The sequence below is a fragment of the Primulina huaijiensis genome, chromosome 16 (assembly GCF_012295235.1).
Source record: "Primulina huaijiensis isolate GDHJ02 chromosome 16, ASM1229523v2, whole genome shotgun sequence".
NCBI classification, from domain to species: Eukaryota; Viridiplantae; Streptophyta; class Magnoliopsida; order Lamiales; family Gesneriaceae; genus Primulina; species Primulina huaijiensis.
Window position 1 is genome coordinate 11069661 of NC_133321.1, and position 7493 is coordinate 11077153.

The 7493-nt window shown below is 34.3% G+C and overlaps 2 long non-coding RNA genes across 2 annotated transcripts; both read left to right on the forward strand.

Moving 5' to 3' along the window:
- Window positions 1-858: 858 nt before the first annotated feature.
- On the forward strand, window positions 859-1371 carry LOC140962065 (uncharacterized). Its single transcript, XR_012172447.1, has 2 exons — window positions 859-1082; window positions 1161-1371. It is a non-coding gene; the product is annotated as an uncharacterized lncRNA (long non-coding RNA).
- Window positions 1372-4909: 3538 nt separating this feature from the next.
- LOC140962148 (uncharacterized) lies at window positions 4910-6631 on the forward strand. Its single transcript, XR_012172473.1, has 4 exons — window positions 4910-4971; window positions 5060-5180; window positions 5280-5530; window positions 5636-6631. It is a non-coding gene; the product is annotated as an uncharacterized lncRNA (long non-coding RNA).
- Window positions 6632-7493: the final 862 nt, after the last annotated feature.

The following is a 7493-nucleotide window of genomic DNA, read 5'->3' on the forward strand; positions in this document are numbered from 1 at the left end:
ATTTGTCAATCTAATGCTAATTATTATTCACATACAGTAGGAAGATTATCATACTGTAGGGTTATACGAGATATTGTTTTGTTAGACTACTATTCTTTCAAAGTTCCTGTTTCTAGGTGTGATTTGGCCAATCCTGGAACTGGTATCAAAATTGAAGATGGTTTTACACTCGTCAACTTACACCTAAGAATAAAAACTTTTGAAAGTGATCCTTTCATTTTGGCATCACAAGCAAAGCAAGAATTCTATTCTAGGGACGATGATGAGTCAATTTGGTATGTGTTGCTAAAAAAGCTGCCTCGGGGTATTCATAACATGAATGTGGTTGAAGAGGATGCCTATACGTCATCAACACCTCTTGATGTGTCCCGACTTGAAATTAACATTACGGAGGAAGAACCATATGCAAGGAATGAGTGTGATGGAATTGACGTGACTGAGACATGATTGAAATTTTCAGCTGTAGATTTTATATTTATTTATTTTGATTGATATATGTTCTTTGCAAGTTATACAACTCTTTATTTACTGTAGCAATAAATTTGTTTCCTTGTTTATTTTAAGCTATGTATCATGTCATACAACATGTTTGATCAGGTCATTACATAGCATTGAAAAGATGAGCAAAATGGGCAAAAAACGTACCAAAGCATCTGCAGATGAAATTCAGGTGATATTATATTATATTTTACATCGTTGTTTATTTTAATAAAGTACACTTGTATATTTCGATAGCTCTTTTTGTTATTTTACAGGAACACGTAGCTAGTAGGTTATCAGGAATAAACTCTAACAATTCAGCTAATTCATCCCAAGATTTACATGATAAAAACCGATTGATGACAACAAACCTGATAAGAAAAAAGGTCGGGGAGCATCAAAGTTGAAAATGATTAGTGGTCAAGACAAGTGCAAAGAGGTGGAGCGTAATGAGTTAGGACAACCGACAACCGATTTGAGATAATTCAGTTAAATACGCTTCTTTTCTAGGTTGCATGATAAGGGAATTTGTGCCATATACACTGGATGGATGGAATGACATAGATGAAGAAGTGAAGGATAGGATGTGGAGTTGTCTTCAGGTAATATCTTCAGTCACTTAATATTTCATTTCAAGTTTTTTATGAGTTGTAGAAATATTTTCGTGTTTCTATGTACAGATGAATTATAAAGTTGAGGATTGGGAAAAAAATCAATATTTCAGAAGTTAGATAAATTGTGGCGCGATAGAAAATCCAAATGCAAATACTTGTACGAGAATCTAATACAAATCGAGTGGCTTCACGAAATCTCTGTCTTTTGAAGCCCGAATTTATGGACCAAAATCAGTGGGACTTGTTTGTAAAGAGGACACTATCACCTACCTTTCAATTATGTATTAATTCACTTTTCTTATAGGTATGAAACTGAAACGTCTCCCTACTTTTTAACTTTAAAATCCTAATAATATTTTTTATATAAAAATTATTTCAAAAATCACTACTTTAAAATAATATAACATTCCCTTAAATCAAAATAAATTTAACATTTAAAATCTCAAGTGCATAAAAATTCATAAATCGTCAATTAACAAAATTCAACTCTACCCTTTAACATGATCATACTATCTTCAAAATAAATCATAAAATCTCTAATAAACTTTTGCTATCAAGCTAATGAGGAAAATAAAGTCCCTCAGTAGTGTACTGTCAGCCTCGATCCACTCAAGCGTCAGCACCTCCATCACTAACATCATCACTAGCAGCATTCACACCTAGTGAGTCTAATGACTCAGCACGTTCTAAACAGTAGGAAACAAATAATACATATACAAGAACATGCATTAAAATCATATTTTTATTTAAAATAAGCTAGCCTTTATCCTCTGGTCAATTGACCAGTCTTAGCTCACCATTGTGCATGGAGACTGGGACTAGGCACCGACGTGGAAATGGAAATGCGATCGTCGGGCTCCCTCTGGGTCGTTTCCCGTAAACGGGCTCCCTCGGCCCTTTCCCTCACGATATTCCCAAAAATCATATATCATATCCTTAATGTCACAGTCAATTCACATCGTTCAAAACATTTTTTCTTTTCCTTTTTATCATAAAATATCGTATCATTTCCACATTTGAAAAATAACATTTTAACCGTAAAAATTTCACAGATTTACCATAAATCATAAAATCTAATATTTTTATCATAAAATATTATTTAACATGCTTTATAACCCTTCGGGACACTGCCAACCCTTTTCGTACTACCCTGGTATAAAATGACCGTTTTTCCCCTAGACGTAAAATTTCTTGATTTTGACTTTTTCTTACTTTCATTGACTTTAGACCATCCGAAATAATTATTTAAGCTTACATTAAATTTTTAATATTTTTATTTAGCTTAAAATCGAGGGTTTCTAATTATTTTCCTATTTATTAATTAATGAAGCGTTTAATTCCCGAATTAATTCCAACTTTAATATTTTCGTTCCAAAATTTAAACCTCAAATTTTCATCCCTAAAATACCCTCGTGAATCATGAACCGACCCCCGTGGACCATGGTTCGAACCCCTTTTCTTTTCCTAACCAATTTCGAACCATAATATTTCTAGGTCACGTTTTATTCCCAAAACCTTCGAACCATCCTCGAGCCACCTAAAACCAGACCACGTCCAGTCCCTCCTAGACCACCTTGAACCATCCTAGACCAACGCACCTAGATCCTGGCCCAGCCATCACCAAATCCGAACCCTTTATCTCCCCTAGAGCCATTATCCTCCGAAAATCTCAAGCCACCACGGGACCACCCTGGACCTAACCATAACTAGACCCTCTTGGACTCTACCTGAACCCCTTCTGCCTAGCACCGAGCTAGCCCAAGTTCTAAGCCAAATCCGCGAGCCCTCTCTTCTCTTCTCCAAGTCGTGGTCACAACCTTAATCGAGCCACCATGAACCCTGGCTGCACCAGGCCCTGTCCCGACACCAAGCCCTCTTCCCCAGACCTTGATAGACAAGCCTAGACCCCTAGACCAGCTGCGAGCCTCCCCTCTCCTGGACCTTGCCACGCGTGCATATGTGTAGAGTCCTTGGGTTTTTGGCCTCTTCCATCTCCTGCAGTATCCTGGTCCAGCCATCCATGAACCCTTCCACGACTGCACCAGACCCTGATGAGCCAGCCCCGACTAGCCCTAGCCCTTACACGCAGCTCCTCGCTTGAACTCCTCCATGGCCGAGCCTTGTCTCTCAAGGAAGCCCTAGGTTCGACTCTCCTTTACCAAGATCGACTCCAGCCCTAGTGTTGTCCCTTAACGACTCTTTTCCAAGAATGTAAACATCTCATATGGGCAGCATGTCCTTAGGAATCATAATTATTTTCAAACAAGCCTAAAATCATCCAACTTTTGAAAATATTTGTACTTTTGTTGAACCAATCATGTTTAAACATTTTTCATGCAAAAACAATCAAAACATGCATAACGTAGTTTGAATGGTGCGTCAAGGAATTTAGCGTGACATTGCGTTTTAGAACGCTCGAATATAAGATCGTCGGCGTGGGGTGCGAAGAAGAACGAACGGGCGACAAAAACTCCTTGTTTCTTCCTCTCCAAGTTTTTGAAAATTAGTGTGTGTTGTGTGCGAAGATTTTGGCTGGTATGTTGCACAAAAAGCCTAGGTTTCTATTTTATAAATTTTAATTTGTATGTTAATGGGCTTGGGCTTTCGACATTTGAGTTTAGGAGCAATTGGGCTACTTATCATAGGTAAATTAAGCCCAATACAACCTATTTAATTGAAAAATAAAAGTTTATAAAAAATTAATTTTCGAAAACAATAATTTTGATATTTTAAAAGTCCCTCGTTTTCCCCAAAACCGGCTTCCCGAATCAAATCGAGCTCGTCTCGTAAAATAATTTGAACTCTATCATTTTTAAAAAAATTTAATCATATTAATAAGCCTTGAAAATATTTTATCTTTGTCGTCCCAAGTTTCCTTTCCCTAGCCTATTATCGAATATTCAGGTAAAATCCTTCAATTTCATGAAGTCATGTATTTTAAACATTTAAGCATGTAAAATATAACATTTAAGTATTTAAAATCAATTAAGAAAAATAAATATGCGATTTAAATCATTTGCATGCATGTAGTTTACATGTATTGATTTTTCGGGAGTTACAGAAACAATATTCGATTGTGATAATCCTCTTCCATGCAAGAATACCTACCTTTCAAGTAAGTAGTAATTCAGTTTTCTTATAGGTGTCTAATTAAAGTTATTAGAATATCATGATCTAGAATGTAATTTATAATGGAATATAATGTTTGTTAGATATATATGTGATAACCGCATATATAATGTTTATTGGTCTTCGATATATACTTTTAGGTAGTTTTATTTTAAGAAAATTTCAAAATTTTTGTGGAAATTAGCAGAAAGAAAACCTGAAAGTTTAATCTTGTTATCATACTATGGGGTTCCGTTTTGTGAAATTTTTGTTACATTACAATATGCATGATTTCTCTTTTCTTTTGGTTGTACATGGTGTTCTTGGATTTTAGAGGGCTTGTTTGTTATATGATATTTCGAATCTGGAATTTTCTATCCAAGAACTTACCAGTCGTTGCATTTCAATATTAGAAACCAATTTTTCTTCAAAGTTCAACAGTAGTTTTACATTCCGATTACCACACATGCTCCATTACGTGCCTTTAATCTTTTGCCCTATCGAGTGATTCCACCATGTCTAGCCCAATATCTATATTTAATATTTGTAATGATTCCACCATTACATGTTAGCAATTTATCATGATTGTTACTCTATCTCGAGGTTACCTTGCTTCTTTTTGTTGCAATTCACTTGATAATACTTGTAATTAATATCTTGGTTATGTTATATCTCAGGAAAAGAGTGCAAGATTTAAAGCAATGAGAAAAAACAAGACCACATTCACACAATGAGTCGAAGAGATTATGTTCGTTTGACTCACATTATGGTAAATATTATTATTTTTATATTTTCTAATTTAAGTAAGTAATGGTATATAAATACATCTTTTGAATTTATATATTTCTATATTTAAGGAGAAGACAACTCATGGTGATACAAAAATTACAAGATGGAAAGTTTGGATTGAAGGGTACAAGAAAAAAAATGGGGAACCTAGTACTCAAGTTGTTGGAGAGAAAATGGAAATAAAATTATGTCTTTTTTATTTGCATCAGATCCTAAGAAAAAAATGACCAACCTAAATTTGTTATTTTCTCATAAATTTTCTTTGTTATTTACATAAACAAATACAAGAATGTCCACCTGAATCTCAAAACACAACTAACATTGTTGATGATGCAATTAGCCTTGTGTTTGGCAAGGAAGCTCGGGGTAGAGTGCGTGGGATGGGCTTTGGAGTTACACCATCAAAAGTTGGAGCTTATGTACAGCAAAATGGCAATGTTAATCAACTTCAAGATATGGTGCATAACCTTCAACAAGAAATGAAAGAAATGAAGTCCATGTTAATACAAAGTATAAGACAAAAAAATCAACAAGAACAAGTTAGTAATTAATCAACATACAAAATCAGTTTGATATATTGTACACTTAAATGCTTTTGGATTATCATGAAGACATGTTTGACACAAATTTGTTTGTAAACTTAGGTTGCTAGTGGTGGCATTGGTAGCGGTATTGGGAATGAAGTTGGTAGCAATAGTGATTTCAATATTGGTGCAAAGAAAAATTGTGATTTTGATAATGTTAAAAAACATCTTGCTACAGCTCAGTTAACTATCTTAAAATTATGTGTTTTTAAACTACAATATTTTTACAAAATAGGAATCTTAAAATTAAAAAATTTGTATTGTTTATTTGCAGTCAAATTTGAAGAATGTGAGTTGTGGAGTTATATGTGCTAATAGTAAATATAAGTTGCTTCATTGGTCTGTCGATGGATTAATTGTTGCAGAAGGTCGAATTGCATCTACAGATCCAAACACAAAAGTGCATCTTGTTGTTCTTGGTAGATCTTGTTGGAAAGTTTGGGTTGATAAGGTTTTGGTAGGGAAGGTGAGTCTAATTCGACCAAATGATGAAATGCAGTTTCTCGATGACGCAATAGGAAGCACGGTCGCGTGGTTATTTAAATTTCTAGTATTGTGTGATTGATATAGATTCTACATATTTTCGTGGATTGAAAATTTAATCATTGGTACGTTCTAGCTATTTTGTGACAGATTTTGTATCTTGTTTTGGATCTTGAGATATTCTGTTTTGGTATAGATGATGAAAAAGAATGAGCTTTATTCATTTTATGTGTCGATTATACTTAAATTTGTACCAAATTTATTATAAAAACTTGATTTCTCGTTACTGTGAATGAAATTGAATTTTTTTGTACAAATTTAATTTTAATGGCGAGCAAACATACGCCGTGGATGTGCTTTTCCATGACGTGAAATGCGCGCTGTCGATTCTTCTATCCACGACGTATAATGCGAACTGTGGATACATTATTCGTAGCGTGCGGCTTGCTGTCAATTCTTCTATCCACAACGTGCGGTGCGAGCTGTCTATTCCTATATCCACGACGTGCGATGCACGCTATCGATGTTTGAATCCACGACATACGGTGCGCACTGTCGATTCCTATATCCACGACGTGCAATGTGCGCTGTCGATTCTTGTATGCACAACATACGGTGCTCTCTGTCAATACCATTATTCGCAGCGAGCATTGTTCGATGTCAATATCTCTGACTTTCAACAGCCTTAATGTAACGTCCCGAAAATTTGAGGTTCACGTAAACCATATGCATGCAAGTTATTATATTTCTTTGGTATTTTATTAAATTATTTTAAAGTATTAAATGCATGTTTATTTTATTAATTTGTATTTAATTATTTTTATGCATCTTATGCATAATTATTGCATGATAAAATTTATTTCATTAAAATTGAAATGTTCATGCATTAGAATTTTTAAGTTGTATTTCGCGCTCGAACGAGGAACGGAGACCGGAGAATTATCAGAAAAATTAATTTTATTAACTGATTAATTTTTATTAACTAATATAAGATGTTTTAAAGGTATTTTTCAAAAATAGGAATTTTTGGGTATTTTTACCTGCATGATTTTTATTTTTAATAGTACACAAATTTTATCGAATTGGGGAACTTTTTGAAGGTTCGGCTAATATTTTTAAAAACTTTCGAACACGAAATATTTTTCGAGAGTATGTTTAGATTTAATGGGCGGCACTTTTAATTTTATTGGACTTAAAACTCTTTTTAAATTTTTAAAAGACCAACAATTATCTATTAATTAATTAACTAATTAATTTGTAGGCTCCACAAAACCTAACATCATCCTCCCAAAACAACCGACACCCTCACTCTCATTTCAGCATTTTCGAAAATCCCAGCTGAAACCTTCGGCCCTCTTCACTCTTTGCTAAATAAAATTCTTCGGCGTTTCCCCGCTGCTCAATTCTTCAACGTTCTTGCGTAGGAATTTTCTAT